We start from the raw sequence: 23,553 nt of genomic DNA on the forward strand, positions 1-23,553 counted from the left end.
TTATTGGTATAAATAGCACGGTAATTCATTACAATGATGTATTGTGATGCCCGTTTTCATTTCTGTTTGAATCCTATATTATTAATCCTGCACATAGCCTGATTCACAATATGCCTCATAATTTTTTCATACAGATCCTAGATCCAGCGATACACATGTACTTGTATCATTTCAAACCTACGGCTGCTGTATCAAAAAAAAATTCAGCAAAAGGGTCAGTCTGAATAGAACCATTCCGTTAAGCAACGGCACTCAACCACTATGGACTTTACTCCTAGATGTACGTTCATTTATCATTGTTCTGATGTCGATCCCTGGCTATCTGAACCCTTTAAAAATATCGAAAAATAATCATGCTTGTCATAGTTTTTTTCTTACATTCCGCCGTAACTAATAAAATTTTGATGAAATGTATTCACGCATTACCGCGCGTCGCGTTTTGTTAAAATATTGACTACAGTATGTATTATAAGATATTTACTAAAACGCGACACGCGAAATGTCGCATTGTCGCATTGTCGCGAGTCGCGTTTTGTTAAAATATTGACTACAGTATGTATTATAAGATATTTACTAAAACGCGACAATGCGACAACGCGACATTTGGATGAAATGTCGCATTGTCGCGCGTTGCGTTTTGTTAAAATATTGACTACAGTATGTATTATAAGATATTTACTAAAACGCGACAATGCGACATTTTGATGAAATGTCGCATTGTCGCATTGTCGCGCGTCGCGTTTTGTTAAAATATTGACTACAGTATGTATTATAAGATATTTACTAAAACGCGACACGCGACAAGGCGACATTTCGTCAAAATGTCGCGTTGTCGCACTGTCGCGTGTCGCGTTTTATTAGTTACGGCGGAATCCAAAAACTATCACAAGCATGATCATTTGTATATGCTTTTTAAGAGCTGAGATACCCGTGATTCGAACTCAGAACAATGATAAATGAACATCCATGTTGCCGTGTAGTGTGTGGGTTAAGGGTGCGTGGTTAATGGCGCATTCAAACTGTCCATTTTGCTGAAGAATATTATGATTCAGTAGGTGCATGTTTGAAAGTAGTACATACGTATCACTTGATCAAGTATCCATATGAGAAAAGTATGAGATATATTGTGAATTATCTCATGTGCAGGGTTAATAAGACAGGATTCAAACAGAACTAAAAACAGACATGACAACACATTATTGTATTGAAATACCTGGCTAATTTGCGAAGCTTCCCAAACCTTGAGAGAGTGCAGCGGTGGAGGAGTGAGGAGTGGTGTGGAGCGAAGCGGAGAGGAGTGGGCTAGGGTGGAGTGGAGTAGAACGGAGCGCCGGAGGAGTAAAGGAGGAGGAGGGGAGAGGAGAGGTGTGGCGTGGTGTGGAATGGAGTGGAGCTTCGCAGAGTAAGAGGAGTGAGGGAGGGAGAGTTGGTTTCTGGCACTTCATGGGTACGCAACACTACCAAGCTATTTCATCGTTTCTAATAAACCATTCCTCCAAAAGAAACGCATAGACGATTTGTATTTTCACAACTCTTCTGTTGCCAGGCGTCTGAATGTTAGTGTGAGCAAGATATAATGACTTGCAGCTCGTTGCAGCCAAACAGATATAAGAAATCACCGCCCCTTTCAGGCAGACCTAGAGTTGCCACTGCAGCTCAAACAGGTACATGCGGGTACCACAGTTGCGTGATGGTACTCCCACGGGTGAGAGCACAACAGCCAGGGCACCTGGGCTTCAGAGGATGTCAAACTGTACGGAACAGGTTGAAAGAGAGGTCGTGCTACGTCGTCATCAACGTCTTCGCTTATTATTTATTTGTTTTATAGACATTACCTTCTTCTAAAGCACATGCACTCATTACTGATGTAAAATTCATGTACTAAAGTCTATTTATGGACGAGTTATACACGTTTGAAACTTTTCTCAACAGATTTCTCGTCTATGCGTTTATTTCTTGGGACAGTATATCACAATGATAACAGTCCATTTCTATGGCGTTTTCCCATTATCACGTTCAAAGCCGACCTAAACTGTCATTGAGGTGTCGGGTGGTTACGTGATATCTAATTCTACTTGGTATCCATCCACTGCTGGTTGAACAGAGGCAGATCTCGAACAAATTCATCAGCGTCGGACAGGACTGTACCATGAAACTGTGTCAGGAGCCACATTATGGAACACAGTGTCTCATTCGAGGACATCACCTGATGTTTCTGCCGATGTGGCTTGAATTTTAACAATATTTCAGTTTCTCACAACCTGTCATCTGGATATCGGCGAAATGTTCAAAGTGATTAATGTGTATGGTGCTGAGATTCGAACTTATGATAATAGCTATCTGGTGTGACAAAGAGACATTAATCTGCACAGCAAATTGCCCCGCTTTGAATGACAAGGCAAACGTGTGCCCTGATTACGATGAAAAGTATCAAATATTTGTCTTGCTGCTAAAACACACTTCAATCACTAAATACATTTATATATAAAATAATTTTCAAACCAACAATGAAGATTTGCATTAAGTTCAAGAAATGCAGTCCAACTGCCATTTCAAGCACTACTTCATTTTAAAAACCATTGGAAGTAGCAAAAGGACCATTGAAGTGTGAAATAGAGTTTAACTTTTCCTGCGCATGCGTACTATAATTTACTTTCTACGCATGCGCATTGGTAATCGGAAAGGGCGACAACGCGACAACGCGACAACGCGACAACGCGACATTTCAATATGTCGCATTGTCGCGTGTCGCGTTTTAGTAAATGTTTAGGTTTTTTTACACATCGTAGATAGGGCGACAATGCGACATATTTTGACCTTGAAAAGTGTCGCTATGTCGCATGTCGCACTTTGGAGGAACAGAGAAAATGTTATTCGAAACGCGACACGCGACATCGCGACAATGCGACAAACAGGCGAAATGTCGCGTTGTCGCATTGTCGCGCTTTGGTTAATTTTTGCCTCATTTTGCTTGTTTTTGAGAGGGCGACAACGCGACAATGCGACAACGCGACAATGTCCCTTCTCGGATTCCATAGTGATCAGTATGATGGAAAAGAATTAACGATAGGAAGAGTAAACAATGTGTACAGTTCAGAGACGAACACCCAAATAGGTCAATCTTTAGATTAATTTATACCTTCCCGAAGCTAGTCTGTTTCAACAAATTAATACCAATAAAATACAACGTACTTAAGTGTCCACAAGACTGTTTGCGACGTACCAACAAGACTGTTGACGTACCAGGTTCTTTGAATCTTTGACATCGATGACAAGGGATCCTCAGGTAAACGAAATTTGCATACGAGTTACTATTGGTAGTATGAATAATAGTTACTTCATTCTAATACCATGGCTTGGACCAAATGCATCGCGGCCTGGTCCCTGGTGAGTAGTCGAGGTATTGCCTTTCAAACAAAGTTGTCGTTGTTTTCATTTAAAGAGTAAAACAAATGTTGTTTGTCTTTTTGGAGTGGTAAAATCATCCCACATGAGTGTATGGCAGCTGTTCTCGTTCATGTCAAACAATGTGCAGCCTTTCGAGTCTACATTTCACACAGTTTAGATAAAATTATGTATGTAATCTTTCTTCATGGATTTCACGGAGTGACATACGCCATTCGATGGCGTTTAATCAAGGCCACAGAAACGACACGAAACGAAAATGCTAAAGGTGAAGGTATTTCATGTTGTAGGTCATCTTGACGTGACGTCACACGCGGCGCCCCATGCACTGGGTGATCACCGACGGCAAGTCAATAGTTCACTTCACTAAAATCAGGAACGTGCGTTACACATCCAAATAGGTAAACATTTTCTTCACTCGTGATATCGTTACGTGTTGCATGTTATAAACTTTATCCAAGAACTTAGAGGCAAGAATCTTGAAGACTGTAAAAACGGTTTTCCGTGCTAGATACGAAGGAAAGGAAGCACAGTTGATGCGACTTACTCACGTTTTGTTTCAATGCCATCCCCCAGATTTCAAGTTATCTTTAAAGACCTACAGCATTTCAAACTGTTTTTGTCAGTACGCTGATTTTTTGCGTTGATCATTTGAAAATATGTCCTGAGCTTTCACTATATATGTAGTACAGTTATGATTAGAGCATTTGAGAGATATGCACTTACATGCAATGTAAAAAGTCTATATTTTTTTAGATTATGTCCGTGCCATATTGTACATGTACATGTGGAGTTTTTTTTAACTAAGTCGAATCAGACAATGTTGTGTCTTGCGCCTTTCTCAACGGTCATAGAACATAAAAGGAACACTGCGCGATTGTTGAATAAACTTACATTTAATTACACGCAGTCTACGAGCAACATACGAATCAAGTAAGGTCAAAAGGCAATGACGGCTTCTCTGAACAGCAACATTGACTTATATCATATGTGCTTCTGTAATCTATGTAATCTATGCAGGCAGTATAGATTATTATGTAATCATAAGCTAAAATTGCTTTGGTTTCTGATTACACTGATAGATATGTTCTTCAGCACGGAATGTAGACACACTGGAATAGCTAACAATGCTCTAGTATATCAACGTACACTGCATATAAAAACACTTGTTACAAGAAAACAAAAAACACGAGATATACTTGGTTATTTCATGATGCTGATGCCAATATGCCTGCAAACGTTAGTTTCTGGTAAAAGAACCAGAATAGGTTTCATAAGTACCAACAGGTGCTTGAGCTGTTATTGTCACGTGAACCTCTGATGTGATGCCCGGGACGTTGACTGTGACCTCATTGTGACGTGTGGTATACAGATGCATGTAGTCACTGTAGCCCTTGTTGGAGCCTACACTGATAGTGTAGGTCAGGTGGTCTCTTCTGGGGTAAAACACATCGTCAAAGAAAACGCTCACGCTGTCAGGCCTCCATTGAACTAACGCCTTTCTTCCTGCATATAGGAATACAATTAGGAGATAAACATACTGTGTTGGAAAATCAGAGGTATATAACGTGATTATTTACCTCTGAATGACTTTGATTAACCACAATCACAGTCCAGTATTTATTGAAGTCATGGTAGGATATATAATAATTAAGCAATAACCAATAGGGAAACAGACAACCACTCATTCATTATTTACCTTTCCTTCAGATACCAGCGTTGATGTGATGTTTGTTATCATAATCAACCAAGCATAAACGCCGGGAAATAGCATCATGTACCGAGCACAACGATCCTTACACGACATCCATCATATTATCGATCATGTCAACAACGTTACTATCGGCTCTCGGTTGAGTTAGTATTTGTTAGTTTTGGTCGATGTCCCACAGTAACCTTAAGGTAAACAGAAGAGACAAATGATTCTACTACTCCTTCGACATATCATACAGTGAAAGAATGTAATGTCTTCACTACATGGTTCTAAGGACAAGGACGGCCTAAACCAAGCCAGGATGGTTATTGTGTACCATGGAAATTCTAGATTTTGATCACGATGATAAATGTTCACGTTGTATGTGCGAGTAAATTCAATATTACGAATCTATCATTTGACAAGAGTTGGCAACAGTTCCACTGTACCTGTAAGTACTGGCGCGGTGCTGTCTACTGTGATAGATGTTGATATTGCTTCACTGACTTGCTGCCGCATGTTTACTGCACGAACCACGGCTGTGTAACTCTCCCCGTCCTTCAGCCGCACACCTGACATTTCGCAGTATCTCAGGGTGGTGTTCATCCATACGCTGATGTCTTTTACCTGACACTGGTAGTGACTGACGGTGTCCAGGTCTGGCCAAATCCACTGAAAGGCGAGAGAAGACATGGTAGACTGGGTCACGTCTTTCCCATGCTGGCTAAACCTGTTCTCCACCACAAGGTCTACCACGCTACCAGCAGTGGATGGAGCTCTGAAGAGAATCTGTAGCTCGTTTGATGAGACAAGAGTGTCCAGTCCCACGTTGTTGGTGCACTGTGTAGTCATGTACAGCCTGATGCCATGGGATGGATGTGGGACGGTTATCTGACATGAAGTATCGCTCTCGGAGGTAACCCAGCTATGGAGATCAGATGACAGTCTCATGTGACCTATAAACATAAATTAAGATTTCTTAGATATAAGTAAGAGAAAATCAGAAACATCATAAATAATGTTAGCATTGATATGTCGATGGTTGGCATGCATTACTACTAAACACTTACCAAGAGCACACCAGCATGTAGCTATTCCAGACTCATCGTCGTCAGCTGACCAGGATCCAGATGCGTGTACTACTTGAGTAGGTTTGCTCCCAGCATAAACCAAAGCGGCAGTGAAGTCTGATATTTTGGGTGGGGTGTGGTCAAGTACAATCGGTTTAGAAAGATAATGCGTCCTCAGTCCAGCACCGTTCTCAGCAATGACTGTTGTGTAAACTGGCGTCCCATGGGGGACAGTCGCCTCCACCAGTTGGTGGAAGCCACCTTCTGCATGACGAAGGGACTGCAGCTGAAACCCTCCTGGTGTTGTACCAAATCCAGTCTGTATGTTCCTCAAACCACTTTCTGGGTCCGTCATCCTGGTACAGATACCTAGTAGTGAGGGCGCCAGTTGCCGTGCTGTTATAGCATCTGATCCATGTGTTCTCTCTCTTTCTGTGCATTCCTCAATTTCTATATCTGCATCCTGGAACGATTCTTTACTCTGAATTGTGACTTCTAAAAGAGCTGAGACTGAAATAGCTTCTATTTCAAGTGTAAACTGGTATTCCGCACAGTGCAATGTATGGTTGTATCTCTGGACAAATGGGATCTGTATGTGGATGCCTGCCACTGCAAACAGAGCCTCTTCATGATCCAGATGATCCCGCTGAATGCAAACATTCACACGATAATGTGACCCGATATCTCGAGGTAAATCAACCTTAAATACATTCAAGAAATCGGATCCAACATCAATTTGCTCATAGGTCGTGTTAGTGATGGAGATGTTTGTGAAGTCCTTACACACAAACCCATATGGAGGGGTAGCATCAATTAACACGGCAAGGGATGTCACTTCTTCACTGAGATGCCCTGCAAAGTCCTCTGCCACTACAGACACTGTGTAATACTGTCCATGTTCTAGGTTCAAGTCTTCAAAGAGAAGTGAGTTCTTGAGTGTCACCGTGGTGTTGGTAACAGTATGTGATGAGTTGTCTTCCTTCAGGTAAACATGATACTGCTTCACACTGGAATGGTGATCCTGGAATCCATGCCATGAAACACCAAAAGATGAGTTATCAGACTGAAACAATCTACTATGATGATGTTCAGTGTTGAACACGTTTCCACCAACTGGAATGTCTGCATCTACCACAAAGCCATCTGAGATGACAGTGGCAGACATGTTCAAGGAGTTGATGGCACGAATCCCCACATAATACTTGGTACCATGAGTCATATTTACAACTGGTAGGGAGATGTTTGTTGAGAGTCCCGCACTCTGATATGGCAACAGATCTGAACCTGAAACAATAACACACGTGGCATGCAAATTGGAACTTCCTCCCAAAGGTTTATGTCCAACATGAACATATCTATACATATGGAAATTAATTAAGCAACACCAAATTCAAAGACACATAAAAACTTAACAAAGTTTAACGAAGTAATTTTGATGATTGATTATTCAATTTTGATGTATTGACATACAGCATGAGCTTTTCATGGGTTGATATGACGCGCGTGAAGCTTGCACAGCGCACGTGCATTGCTTTAACCTCAACTTTCGAAAAATGCACTTTTTCCCTGGGGTGTTTACAAGCGCAGGTTGTCGATTGCATTCGGTTTTTCATTCATTTCAATGTCATGGCACGTAGGAAATTATCAGAGGCCACTCGTTGGCAAATAATCGGCATGAGGAATGCTGGTATGTCTCTAAGACAAATCGGGACTCAAATCGGACGACATCATTCCATAATTTCAAAACTTTTGAAAAAATACCGGGCCACTAATGAAGTTAAAGACCTGCCTAGACCAGGAAGACCCAGGAAGACCACAGTCCGGGAGGACAGAGCTTTACTGAGACTTGTACGGCGCAGGTCCTTCGACTCGAGCTCTCGGTTGAGACAGGAGTGGCTTCCAGGGAGACCCATCTCGAACAGGACTGTTCGGAATCGTCTGAAAGCTGCAGGATACCGGGCAAGGAGGCCAATCAAGCGACCCAGACTGTCTCCAGCCCATAAGGCAGCCCGACTGGCCTGGTGTAATGACCGTTTGCACTGGAACATTGCCTCTTGGAGGAAGGTCCATTTCTCAGATGAGAGCCGGTTCTTGCTGCACATGGTGGACGGTCGTACTCGGGTCTGGAGGCAGAGGAACACAGCAATGGCTCCACGGAACATCCAGGAGACAGTGGCCTTTGGGGGAGGTTCCGTTATGGTATGGGGGTGCATTTCCATGAACTGCAAGTTGGATATCATTACCATCCGTGGCAACCTTAACGGTGTTCGTTACCAACAGGAGGTTCTTGACAGGGCTGTGGTACCTCATTTTGAGAACCATCCTCTGGCAACGAGACCCATATTTATGGACGACAATGCTAGACCTCACAGGGCGCATGCTGTAAATGATTTTTTGCGGCAAAATGCAATTGACAGAATTCCATGGCCTGCCATGAGCCCTGACCTCAACCCCATTGAACATTTATGGGACTTTATTGGCCGTCGTGTGAGGCAGAGAGACCCACCAGTCCATAATCTCAACGAATTGACGGCTGCCCTGCATGAGGAGTGGAACAGGATCCCCCAGAATCAGATCCGGAGACTCATCCAAGGAATGAGGAGGCGTCTGGAATCGGTGGTGCGTGCGCAGGGAGGACACACTAGATATTGATGAAAGTCGGTGTGCAGACTCTCAGATGACTGTTCTTTCTTTCCATGTGACATTTGTGTTAATACACCTGACAACAACGTCTGTGGATGAATAGTAAATTGTGTCCATTTTTTCATGAATTTAAGACAGTTTTAAGAATTTGGATTTCGTTGCAATAAAGCAAAGTCTTGATACTTTTTCCCTTTAAGTTGTTTGTCAGAGATCGTCTGTTGAATAAAAAAGTGTCAAACTATATCAACCCGGCATATTTTGATTGTCAGAACACTTCAAAGTTGCTCCAATAGAAAAAATTGGGGTGTTGCTTGATTAATTTCCAGGTGTATATATCAAGTATCAATTTCAACATATTAATGTTTAACATAGCAATAAATATATTAATCATGTGTCGAGATGAGTCACATACCATATCTTGTAACGCCAGCCCAGACTATGAATTCCTCAATGCTAGTCTGTGTTTCTTGGAACAGTCCTTGCCAACAAGCAGTTATGTCTGTTTGATTGCTGTCGAAGACGTCAAAGTCTCGGCTACATGTTGAATCTGAATCCTTTAGTGCTCGACCTCTTCTCACAGAAGGTGGTGTATGGTCGACTCGTATATTTGGGGATGTGAAGATTCTGAATTCCGAATCTGAGTACCATGCTCTGACGTAGATGACATAGTCCTCTCCGTGTTCGAGGGCTCGATCATATGGTAGACAGTGGATTATCTCAGTCCTCTTTCCGACATCATACCAGACACCTTCTTCACTAGCTTTAAATATTCCAGTCCCAAAAGGCTCGTTAAGCAGCCCCATGCTCCACTCATATCGTTGAATGCCACATGTCGTATCTACATCCCAGTATCCAGCAATACAAGAGAGAGAAGATATGATTTACAGGCTGGAATGGAGACGGGCTCTTGGATGTATGTCGACATCACAATGTGAGGTAACATTTGACATATCATGGCAGGTAAGGGGCGTGGAAGGTGGATTACACTTCCGGCCAACCACTGCACACGTGCAGTCATCAGTACAGTAGTGAGTGTCACAGGAGTGGCGCTGTAGTTCCAGTGTTCCCTCGCGTCTGCTCTTATCCGCTGATACAACTGAGACGGTAACTTTACCAACAGGACTCAGAAGATGTGCATCATTCTCAGCCCAGACAGATAAAATGATTTCCCCTCCACCAAGAGTCTGTGTTAGCTGGATTGTGCTGGACTGTTCCTTCACAGATGGGTCATGGTTTACTGTAACTGTACCGTTTGTTAGTTCGCCACCTTCATACGACGTTCCAACATTAAGATGATAGCAGGAAATGTTTGATTCTGCATCTGAAAACCCATACCAGGTGAGGTTGACAAATGTTACTTCAGATCCATTGACGCTGGTAGTTTGCCACGTCAGTGGTGGCTTAAAGCCTCCTACCACCGGAGAAGTAGAATCAATCAGAATGTTGTTGCTGTGTGACGTCGTACACAAACCTGCACGGTTACAGGAAGTCACCGACAGTTGGTATTTGTCTCCATTCCTCAACCGCTTTTCTCTGGGCAGAACTAGTAAGTACGAGTTCCGTGGCCCCAAGGTAATCTGTTCTACTGCTACTGCTGACTCGTGGTGGGTTTTAAAGCTGAGTATGTGCTCATGTATTGGGCTCCTATTATCAGAGAACTTCCACCTTGAATACAGGACACTGTTATCCCACTGTATCGTGATATTTCCGAGACCAACTGGTGACGTTGATATGAACACTGGTCTATCGATGACTTCAGGCGCAGTGTCATCAACTTCAAAACTGGGAGAGACAGCTTCAACGAACAGACCTACAGGGTTGTATGCTCGCACTGTCACAAAAAGAGGAACAGAGAGTGGTAGGTTCAGCCCACTTGCCAAGTAGGAATCAGAGAGGGCAGTGTTGGTGAAGTTCATTGTGTCACAAGAACCCGATCTCTGTCCAATACAACACTCAAAATGGTGGATTCCTGTCTCAGCATCCTCAAAACCAACCCATTTACTGTGGACATATGATCTGCAATGGATGAATCACATTGAACTACAAATGTATAAGTTCATAACATTCGTAAGTATTTGCATTTGCGATACGCATGCCACTAGTAACTGCTCATGTGTGAAAACCGCATATTTATGTTAACTATTATTGTTAAGCAATGAACAATCTTTATATCATTTGCAAATGTAAACAAATAAACTAAACTACTAACGTTTTAGAAATAATTCACCTGTGACCGTGGTATTTGTTATGAGTGTCTGTGTGACCAACAATAACAATGCCAGCTGCAGGAGCAGATCCATCCATTACGACGCCATCCGAAGATGCAGTGACACAGAGCCCTGCATTGTTACACGCCTCGACTGTGCTGTAGTACTTCACTCCAGGGATGAAGGCATGCGTCCAGTTATGATCTGAAACATGTTCACACATCAACACATGGTGTGTAGCTAGCCTAGTTATGAAAGCTTTTGATTGCCACACAGTAGGCCTGGGGTTGATACCCGAAAATATAAATAAAAATGGTACTGTGTGCGAAGTTAATGAAGTCTCCAACGACAGTTTGATGTAACATTGCCAGACTAAATGTTAAGTGGATGTCCTCAATCAACACAAAAAGCTCTATAGTTACTTGTCCGTAGTCCAACAGACAGGAGAGGCTTGATGTCCAAAATGCCCGGAGAAGTCCCAAGTCCTATCCTGTAGCTTTCTATCCCAGAGTGAGGGTCGTGAAACCCAGTCCAGTGGCAGCCTAATTCGGTTGTGTTGGTTTGATAGTCGACATCACCCTTAGGTTATAGACAAATGACTGGTTTCTTTAAAATTCATATAATTGTCATGAACCAATGTGCATTCAAAGTCAAACATTTCAGGAAGGACCACCAAACTCCTCACCACAAAACATGAATGGAAATGAAATTAAAAGCAGAAAGCAAGTGATGAAATGGATACCGCAAAGCACATCGCCAGTTGTCATTGGGGATTCATAGTTCAAAGTAATGAAAATTTTCACCTTAATTCCAACAAAGCCATCTCGAACAATCCCAGCATATGGTTGGGAGTTGTCAATGGTGAATGGCTTGGATATGCACAGAGACTGAAGCTGGGCATTGTTGGTGGCCTAGAATGGAAAGAATTAGGGATAATACAGTCATTGTGTCACGACATGTTATGCGTTTCTTAAAATCAAACAAGCATTGTCCATTTAATTCTTCGTACTGTTTACCTGAAGTCTGATTTCATACACATGCCCTTCAATAAATGTATCATCAATTTGCATAATTGTAGATTCCGTTTCTGTTCCAAACTGTAGAGGTGGCGCATCTGTGTTGACGGATGTGAAAATACTCAGATGGTACGACTCGATGCCACTTTCGGGGTCGTGGATATTCCTCCAGTGAATGCGAAGTGCCTTTGTACTCAGAACCTTCTTGCCCGGGAAGAGTCCTTCAACCCGAATCTCATCACATACAGGTGGAGTCAGATCGCCCACTACTTCAGTAGAAATACTCTCTGTCACATGACCAACATGATCTTCAGCTGAAACATATGAAAAAACCTCAAAGAATTTCCAAGTAAAACATTCAGTTCGGAGCTTCTTTTCTCAAATGCCACTGATCAGATATGGTTAAGTATTAGCATGAGAAAATCTGAACTGTAATGTCCATTTACTGCTGATTTGTTTCTCTTGTTATGACAACAGTTCCATAGCCAGTCAACAACACACACTCATGATATGATCGGATTATGTGATTATGAAAATAATTTTCCTGCGTTTGTTTGCTTCAGTTTTATCACCTTTGATGGCAACAAAGTACACTTCTCCAGTCTTGATGGAAAGACCCTCTGCTTGAAATGACGTACGCTCGCCAGTCTTTGTCCATGCCATGATATTTTGACCATGTGGATAGTTCCCTTCAAACATAAGGTTGAATTGTGATGTAGAAGGAAAACTATGAGTCAGCAACTAAAGAACAGAATTTTTCTACATTATTTGCAGATCATATATGGAATCATGTAAGTTCAAAATAGCTTCATACCAATAGCAATGGAGTAGCATTTGATTGCATGGGCATAGGCGACTCCAGGTGGCTGCTTGTCAGAAAAGCCAGACCATGTAATGACCATCCTTGAGGGATCAGTGATGTAGCCGGACACTGCGTTAGTTACAATGATGGAACCTGCAACAGGGGGAGTCATGTCCACCACAAATCCATTTCCGCAAATGGTAAAGGGCAATAATTCCTCTTCTGCATTTTCACTGACATTGGCACATATGTAATAGGATTCGGAATCATCAAAGTCAATCCAACCAAACCTGACAAATCCAGTTTGTGTAAATTTCCATGTCAAACATGATACATCCGAATCACAGTCAAACACCGGGACGTGTTGGATTCCTCTCATGATGAACCAAGTGACGTTGCGGCCAGCTGTATTGGTGATGACAGAACTCACTCTGCTGCTGCTGTTGATAAAGTCAACATCCAGCTCATGTAGCAGTTTTAGTCTTGTGCCTAATCGTTCACTGTGGAGAATATCTTCAATATTGGCCAGTCGCTTATCATCTGCAGGCAGTTCAAACAATGCATGCTCACCATACGACGTAGCGTATGGATTCAATGTAAGCTCAGTACATTTACTTCCAAACTGCCCTGATGGACAAAACACTCGTACGCATGTGAACAGAGTTTGATAAGAGTAGATCGGTAGCTTCAGGCATCTAGAGGTCTGAAATCAGAACGAATACTCATTCAGCAGCTCAGTATTTGGCTTCCTTTGGAAATACGACTTATTATATCTTGCACTCAGCCAAGGAATATGATGTTATGTCAAGTGGCACATTGATATATAGCGTACACTGTTTTCATAGTAACTATATTTGTTCGTAGTTATATCTTACTGGTATCATTAGATACATCATCTAAAATTTTACCTTGACATCACAAGAGCCAGGATCTACTTGCATCCATGTTGTAACCGGGCTGATATCTGAGTCGGACTTGACGATTGCCCACTGAATGATGCAGCTCTCAGATATCTTTAAGGACTCTCCACAGTCAATACTTCCTACTTCAACAGATATGTTTGTACAATGTCCAGTTTCATCTTGTACGGCAGAGATGATATTCCCAATCTCTGGATCGTCTGACACTATCACACCATCAGACAGCTGTTCTGTGATACAAATATGTCCATAGCATGGCGATATAGAACCCAAATAATGGTGTCCAGTTTTAACTTTTAGATTTTTGAAAATATGTGCTGTGTCTCTTCCTGCTTCAACCATTGTTTCGCTAATGAGTTTGAAACAGGTTTCTGAAGATTCATCGTTACATGTCTTTTCCAGTAGCTGAATGTGGTAATGGGTGGAAAAAATCGTGTATTCACTGTTACCCTCCCAATGTAGTGTGTAAGATGCCGTTGTTACCTGGTAGTCAACGTCTTGAACACATCTGTATACTTCAATGTTGAAACTACTTCCTTTTACGAACCTTAACTGGAAACCTGGATTTGCTGTAAGCGGAAAAAACTGCACATGATAAGTTGAATTATCTACCATATAGCTTTTTGTTGTGACTACATCATCGGACAGAAAGGAGAAGCCTTCCACGGTTGTGATATTTCTGACTACAGTACTGTAGCGGTGTCCAAGATGCAGTTGGTTAATGAATGTAACATTAACGCTCGTTCTGTAAGAAAGGTTATTTAAGTCAAGAGAGTTAACCAACATCTCATCATTGAGTTCACATGTAGGACCATCATAGACAGAAATGGCATGAGGAACATCTGCCACAATCATGAAGCCATCTGACGACGAAACAGTCTCTCCACCAGAACATTTTGCCCGAACAGATGTAAAGTACCTGACAAAAGTCGAGAGAGAGGATGAGTTGACACAAGCTGTGTTGATATCCATCCCAAGGACACCTGTAAACGTTGCTATATCATCCATACCCGCTGCTGACCCGATGCCTATCTCAAAGGTCACGTTTCTGTGATGTTGGAATCCAGACCAGTGAGCACAAGCTGAATATTGCTGATGGAAGTCCACGTCTGTTAAAGAGTTGACATCTGAAGGATCTATATCCACGACCAGAGCTGGACCAGGAGGGAATAGTGATGGAAGACGGATTGGTTGTGTTCTTACCGTAGTGAAGTGGCCGGCTGAATTATAAACATACAACTCAAAGAAACATCGCTTCCCAAGTTCTGAATCCTGACGCTGCAGTACGACCATTGGATACTGAATGCAGCCAGCATGTCCCTCCGCTTTGCACATCTCACTTTGCCCAGAAGGAGTCTGCAGTATTGGTGTAACATAGTCCTCGTCCATAACTGTAAAACATCATATATTCTCTTCACCGTGCAGTTACCAACTACATAATACATAATATAATACCAAAGCATGGATGTTTACACGGGAAAATACATCGGATATCATTGTTTTTCATGTTATCAGGTTATATCTCCAAACAGCTTCCTACATGTCCCCTCCTTCGGTTAGCAATCTATAGCCCATTTTTGTATTGTATTGTCCTCTATAGATAAACTGTTATAGGTTTCATTCTTTTCTGTGATACTGTAGTTATTTTTACTGTCCTCCGTTGACAGGCTATTACAGTGTGCCCTGAATTCATATGTTTTGGTGGGGGTTTTTTTGTATTTTTTTTATAATTAATCGTCACGATATGGCTGCAATATTGCCGATGAGACGTTAAATATTAACTCACTCACTCACTCATTCCTACATGCCAATTAATTGTAACGTTGATGGACAGACAACTTACAAATGCAATGTTGTGCCAGTGTATCGGACACAACCATAGTGGTATGGAGACAACCATATCAACATAAAACTATAACAAAAGATAAATATACACTGGAATCATTCTTCAGTCCCACAATCCTGTAGACATTTTAAAAATGGTTCTGTCTAATTGTTTTCAAATTAAAAAATGAACACGTATGAGTCACATGAATTTGTTGAAAGTCGTGCTTACGTTTTAGGTGCATTCTCTGGCATGTATCGGATCAAAGACAGCGTTAATTGACAGATAACAAGTTGGTAAGAAATGAAACGTTCTTTACACGTTTGGGGCAAATGCAGTGTTGTGGCCATATTTGAGGTACAACAATAACGATGAAGTAAAAGCTATGTCAACATAGACAATCAAGACATATATGTTCAATTTGCAGCTGATGCTTACCCGCCCGGTATGTGACCGTGAACTGCTGATGTACTTCTTCAGGGTCTGAGAATGTGTGGTTGGTCCAGGTGACTCTGATGTGATCCCCGACTATCTCTGGAACTAGTGACCCGTGAACTTCTGGAGGAGTGTCATCTATCATCACAGGACCAAGGGTAGCCACTGACGAGACACCAGCCTTGTTTTCTGTCTTGATGAATATGTAAAACTCTGTCCTACTATCAAACCCTGTCTCATGACTGTGGAGACTTGTCTTCCCGTGGGTAGGTTTATAGTTGGCTAGATCCGGCTTGTTGTACGTTGATGCATCATACCCAAACCCTATGAAGGAATCCCGAATTTGGCTTTCGTTTTCTGTTAAGCTCCAGGTAAGGACAAATTTGTGAAACGGCACATAAACGACAGTCTCATTCAGATACGGTAGATCCCTGCATAGGCTATCAGCTGTCTCGTTGTCTATGTAACTTCCATATACTATAGGAAATCGCAGATGCGTGTCTGGGTTGTGATGACATCGTTCTTGGCACACTTGCATCATTGGAATCCAAGCCATTGTCAAATTAGAGTTGATTAGCCATGCTTGATCAAACATGCACTGGAGACTAGGTAAAGAAGACGCTTGATGGAGGGTAATATTTTCTATAATTGGTGGGGAGTGATCAAATGTAATACCATCTGAACAGATAACATCTGAAGGCTCTAAAGCATTGTTGACAGCGAGAATTGAAGTAAAGTACCTGCCTTCTTTAGGGAAAACTAGTGATAAACTGTTTGTTGGTGCTTTTTGAATGATGGCATGGCTGGTATTTGTTTGCTTCAGTTCATCAATACTAAGACACTTGTCTGCTAAGCCAACAATGTAATATCTGATGCCACTCTCATGGTCAATAAAACCTCGCCAACTGATCAGAACATGTCCTTCACTGGTGTAATCTATGTCTGGACCATCAATGCTCCCTTCTTGAACGATGCCAACTACAGGAGGAGACTCATCAACCAGGACATCTAGGTGAGCAAAGCTCTTTAGCATGGCCCCATTTGTTATGAAGAGGGTGAAGTAATACTCTCTGTTGTGTTGACCCGTGTTTGTATTATTGGCTTTAAGAGTAGTTCTGCCAAGGTCCAGTGTATAATTCTGGAATTCACAGGGTCCCACAGATGGACAGTAACAATCTGGCTCTCGCTGACACCTAACCTGAAAAACACAAATATTTCTTAAAAATGAAACCCGTAGGGCCTATGTGCTAGGTCGGATACCATGGGGCATTTCTATGCATTGAGATCCCGGTGAATTTCGTTTCCTGAAACCCTAAACACAATTTCCATGACCAACTATAATGGAATTATATCAATTAAGAAATGAATTTACCTTTATGTATAAACATTTGCAATGTATTTGACAGCAATCGGAACATCGGATGGCCATTGTCCAGTTAGTAAAAACATCAGTGTGTCCTTTACTAACTTTTTTCATTCTATTTTATATGCATTCAGAGAAATGTTTATAACTAGACAACAATGTTTGCCCATTTTAATCAACACATCTGATCTTCTTGAGGAAACACGTGCACAAAATATCCAAATACGGCCAACACAAAATATGATATCATTAATCTTAGTAATAAATAAATAAATAAATGTTTCAATGTCCGAATTTCATCTGAGAATTACCAAAGCATCGAGTTTCCTGACAGGAAGTGCCCCGCTCCCGAGATTTGATCCCGCATCAGTTGCTCCAAGCGCCCACAGCACAGATGTGATCCCGCTGTGGACATCCCACGCTCGAAACTGAAGTACCATTGTAGAGAGATCTGTGTTGTTGTGAACATATATCTGACTCGTTCCATCTCTAACAAGCCAGGTATCAGCGATATCAGCCACACTCCTGTCTATGTGCACAACTACAGACTCCACGATGGTGTTCATCATGATGTCCTGGGCTTCAATCCACACTTCATATGTTTCACCATCCGTCAGATTCAGACCGAGGTTTAGAGATTGGTTGGTGAAATCTGGAACTGATTCCCAAGACTTTTTTGAACCATTGTTCAGACTCCATTGGTACTTGAAACTCGTGATGCCATGGATACTCACAGTGCCGGTGACGGGTAAAACGCCCGTTACTTGATCATATAGACTTGATATTGCATTGCCTGTGTCTGGTTTCACTTGGCAAAAATAGTCATTCGTTATGTAATAATCATTATGGTAACGTTCGTTCCAATCTAACTGAATGTCCCCATGGTGAATTTGCCAAGTGTATCTTGTGTCCTTAGACGCAGATTTCACCCTCAATACTCTTGTTGTCCTAACCTCGAGTTTAGATGAATTATCGTACAACAGAAAACGTCGTACAAATCTGACATTTCCAGCAACATCGTGGACTTCCACATATGTAACATACATGGCAGGCTCTGATGGGAGTGAGACTGTGATGTTCACACTGTTTCCGGTCAGATGGTATGATTCAAACACATGGTTGGTGTAGTCCACGTCTAGTGTATCAGGACCGAGGTGTTTCATGCCATAAACATCCACCTTATAGTACTTTATTCCCGAGGCTTGTTCTTGTTTTCCAGACTCGGGGTAGGGGTCTATCCAACCAGACACACCAACAGTGATGTTTGGGGATTTAGTTGCTCTTGTGGATAGGAACAGGGGACTTTCAGAGGAACATGGAAATCTTGAATCTGCTGTACAGTGAACTGGGGCAACATTGTCGTATCTGAAGCAGATGGTTTTGCTTTGTTCGAGAGGGGTGAATGCCTTGTTGCCAAGGTAGTGCCGATCGAAGTTCTTGTAATCGAATGAACCTCCTGAATAGACCTTGATTACTCCACATAACCTGAAAGTATAGTTCTAAATGCGTAAACCATAACTGTTTCCTTACTGTTGATGAAGAAAGCAATTAAGATAATTTGTCATATTATCATGTTCTTGTGTGGTGTATGGACTAGCGGCATGGATGTGAAATTGCTAGAGACAGTTCTTTGGGATTTAGCAAAACCGACCAGAACATCACTTAGCTCATATATACATTTTAAATGTATAATTTACGATTACTTACTTACAATGTATGTTTATGCATGTATGACTGCAAAGTAAGTATATCAGTATCAAAGCATAACATCCGCACATAACATACCATTTACACATACATGCATATATCCCTCTCAACAATACTATTATCAGATTCATTAATGCATGGGTTGTCTCTAGTTGTTCTTCCTCAGTAGTAACCCACTTTACCATTCTCCATTAAGCAGGGAGGATGAACCATTCAGTACTCTGTCGCATGACATAAGTGATGACGGTGTGGACGACGACAGAGTCTTTTTGCAATCACCACCTCCCCTCAACGTAGTGGAAGACAGTGTAAGGTCTGTACCTATAACACAGACAAAAACAGCTGGTTGATCCAACTCCGTATTCAAACATACAAAATACCGTACACAAAATACCGTACATAAGATATTATGCAGTTATCGCCGATATCAGTGAGATCGTGACGACAAAAAAGACCAAAGCTAAAGTATCAGCATCATGTTGTTTCACCTAAATTCATATTTCGAAATTTCACAGAGATATGACTAGTTGTTCTGACGTGAGAACAATATGTCAAGTCCTTTCCTTATGTTCCCCGATTTGATATTGCCGGATTATCGCTAAAACCGGTGTAAAAGCATTTACTCACTCAGTTGTAATGGCACACAAGAACGACGTTCTATTTGTACCTTCTAAAGTAGATACCAAGAGCTTTGCTTCTGATAACAGACACAACGGAATATTCCGCTCAGAGATTAGTGCAACACTAAAGTTTACCTGACAGAGTCCGTCTTTCCACTGTTAAGTTGCTGTCTACAATACCGATGTAGGTTCGATTGACATATACAGGCTGAGAGGAAGTTACGTTATGTTGAAAGTCAGCTGTAATACGGAAGGACATAAACCCTGGTTGTATGTTGACATACACGTCTGTCTGTGAATAACAGTCGGTGCTGTTGCCAACGCTGGTGCTGTTCTTCGTGACGCCGCTTAGGTCTTCTATTCCAACGTTGCAGGTGATCAAGTCGGCCTTTGTGTCAACTAAACAATAGAAGGGAATGGATACAAAATATACAACAGGTACATGCATCGACGTCAGTATTACAAGCCATTTACAGAATGTAAACTATTCTTAGATTATGTCATTCAACGTAGTTATTATGTCTACCACCTTAATTGTTCAAAGAATATTCTCTTAGAATGCCCCCATTAACCAGCAAAGGACATGCTGTAAATCATGATATGATACCAGAGGAATTCCACTTTCCCAATGGGCTTGTGACCTAATTATCCTTGCTTGGGAGCAACAGATTGATATTTGTGTGTTAACACAAATTCAGCTCTAATATACTACGTGTTATATTAGCCATGTTTCACAAATAGAATTATAGAATACACATATAGCATATTGAAGTCCCTATATCGCCGAAGTACTGTAGGTTGTACTTTACGGATGAACTCCCTCTCTTGGTCGGAAGTTAATAAAATAATACTTTCTGTGTTCATATCTTCTTAAACAGATTGTTGAGTCTGTCCACAAAGCATAAAACTACTCACTGACAAGGGGTGCCGGTGTTTAATACACTCACCGTCACACACTGCCCTGCCATTCCTTCGGAATCCAGCTTCACATGAGCATGATTTGCTAAGACCATCAGAACACGTTCCAGGCCAGCACCACCTATCCTTCACATACGAGCACGTGGCTGAAAGAATATTAATAAGATGATAATTATGTTAGAACCAGCAAACCCTTTTCTACTGCTTAAGATTCTTAAATCTGTAAACATGATAATGCTAACGGTACTTTTGCACAGTATCTGGAACGAAATATTAGCCCTGGGTGCACTTTCGGTGATGATTGATTTCTTTCACACTAAACAGGGTTTGAGTCGATCAACTCATAAAAGTCCGTAAATAGTCGCCTAAGCCCTAAGCACTAAAACCAAAGCCCTACCCCCTACCCCCTACCCCCTACCCCCTACCCCCTACCACCTACCCACTAACCAACCATCCACTTTTACGCCCATATCATTCCCACAGGTGCTATCGTTTCTTCCTGTTGTTTTTCCTCTCCCAAAGCGAACACTTCAGTTCTTCTCGAGTTCTGTTGTCCTTTAAAATAAAACACGCACTGTACTCTCACCACTTTTCGCGGTCATGAATTGTTCTTTTCATTACACGTTTGGCTTTCAGTCCATCAATGGCGAACCCAAGATGGAAAAAACGTGAGTTTTCATGCCCGTATGACAAATTGTGTGGAATCCATGTTGATTGTATGATGATAAAAACACTGATTTTCATACAAAACCATGTGTGTACCTTTATGGCCCTGTCACGTTATTATAATGTTGAATGTAAAGGTCATTGTGCATGTCTTACACGATTCAAGGTCAAACCGAGTGTAACCTCCGTGTGACTGTATGACAGCCAGCAGTCTCCAACACCCACCCCCCCCCCCTACCCCACCCCATGATCCCCTGATGAGGTAGGTCCTCATCGTGTAAGACAACTTCCAATAAGTCCAGATTCTGAACAGGAGGATCCCTTTAATTCTTTGCGCATAATATAGAATCATAGTCTGTATGGCATCTATGATATTTTTGACAGAGAAGTCAATTATTAAAATGCTTATAGGACACGGTCGGTAACAACCAGTATCGATGGTATGTATAATACTTGCCATCACAGTGTTCCTTATCTGGACTTAACCACAGTAGCGAATGTCTGATGTCCCCACTCATGTCAACACAACTACCTGCAAGGTAATATGGTGAAATATGCAAACACTGACAACCCGTCAATATGACTACAAAACATTCGCGAATTATAGAAGAAATATTCGTCAAGACATATATATGTGGTGTTGTCGCGTTAAGCGGATATCTTTGGGAGAGTGCAAAATAGACTGTAACAAACTGATTTGAAGAAACAAAGCAGCTGGAAAAAATATTAGGAAATGCAGAATTTTTACTGACGACGGACAGATGAATTGATCACATATACCGTATACTAGTATATAGCATATAATACTGGGAAAGTCGTGAAAACCGAATTTGGTTCCAGATATCGCTAAATTAAACCCTGTGACATATTACTTTGTGAAAACTATGAGAATCATTGCATATTTGGTCTTGAGGCAGTTAGTTTTGGATACCGGGTCTGTTTCACAATGTATGTATCTGCTTCAAACTGTTTATATTTATTTTATAACAACACTTAACACCTACGGTAACACCTTTGCTTGTCTTTCTGCATCCGATATATATAATTTGCAGTGGCAGGAGGGTTAACACATCTTGTGCATTCGTGACATTCCTGTTTCAAGCAGTTTTCTAGATATGGACACACTGAAACATAAAGGTCATGAGATGACTATACATGAAACTTAAACCTACGTTTTCGTTTTCAAGTTATAAAAAGTGTTACATTCTGATTGACATTCTTTATAATCCAGATATTCCCTACATCTCAGGCCCCGAAAATATGCACACAAATATTTTAAATTAAATTTGTTAACTTACGTTGACATGTATGTTTATCTGAGCTTAGTTTGTGAAAATGCTCCGCTGGAGGGGTGTCACACTCAACACAGGTGTGACATCGTTGTGTGTGGCAGTTGGCAATTGAGCTGCAAACTAGAAAAAATGTCGAGAAAATGTTAAACAGTCATTCTAGAGAATCAGACTATATACTCGTATATGTATATATATATACACACACACACAGACAGATATATATATATATATATAATAGATCGATAGATAGATATATTCGTATGGAATTAGTGTGGCTGGACAAAGTAAATTATATATATTTGTATGGCATTGGTGTGGCTGGACAAAGTAAATTATATATATATATATAATCAACAACACACTGAAGTACACACTTATAGCTTTATAATTACCTTATACTCCTTATCCTTGCTATATATATACATTTGCGTGCGTGCGTGCGTGCGTGGTTAATAAACATATTGGTATCTCCTGAACATCCAAGATGGCTGAACTTACTCCCATTCACATTTATATTTGTACTTCTGATTAACTGTCAAGCCTTTCGTGTATCTCGTTTGTTGGTTCGTTATATATTGTAATTGTTTTATTACTGTTGTTTTGGTTGGGTTTTTTTCCTTTGTGTTTGCCTCTTTAGTACGTTGACTAGGTCTTCTGCAAATTATGCTTGCCACGAAAGTCGACTATGCTTGGCATTCCATCGTATCATCCAAACAAGATAACGGCGAACAAGATAAAGATGCTAATGACATTCATCTTTATTCAGTCCCCCTGAGAAGGTAAATCCCAAGACTTTCAAAATAAAATTTTCACATGCCAACGTTTTAAACGTAGTACATGTGTTATTCTAAATTTTGGCTAAATTGCCTTACAGTCGCCAGCAGCTGAGGGGACACAACCCATGCAGGTAGCAAAAGTACTGTAAGTCCCCATGGTCTCTACTATGATGATCTACCTTCAGTTGTTGGTGA

At 41.3% G+C, this 23,553-nt stretch overlaps 1 pseudogene; it reads right to left on the reverse strand.

Annotated features, from left to right (window-relative positions):
* Positions 1–4,645: 4,645 nt before the first annotated feature.
* LOC137271370 (uncharacterized) lies at positions 4,646–22,702 on the reverse strand (annotated as a pseudogene).
* Between the last annotated feature and the right edge of the window lie 851 nt (positions 22,703–23,553).

The sequence above is a fragment of the Haliotis asinina genome, unplaced genomic scaffold (genome assembly GCF_037392515.1).
Source record: "Haliotis asinina isolate JCU_RB_2024 unplaced genomic scaffold, JCU_Hal_asi_v2 scaffold_128, whole genome shotgun sequence".
In the NCBI taxonomy this organism is placed as follows: Eukaryota; Metazoa; Mollusca; class Gastropoda; order Lepetellida; family Haliotidae; genus Haliotis; species Haliotis asinina.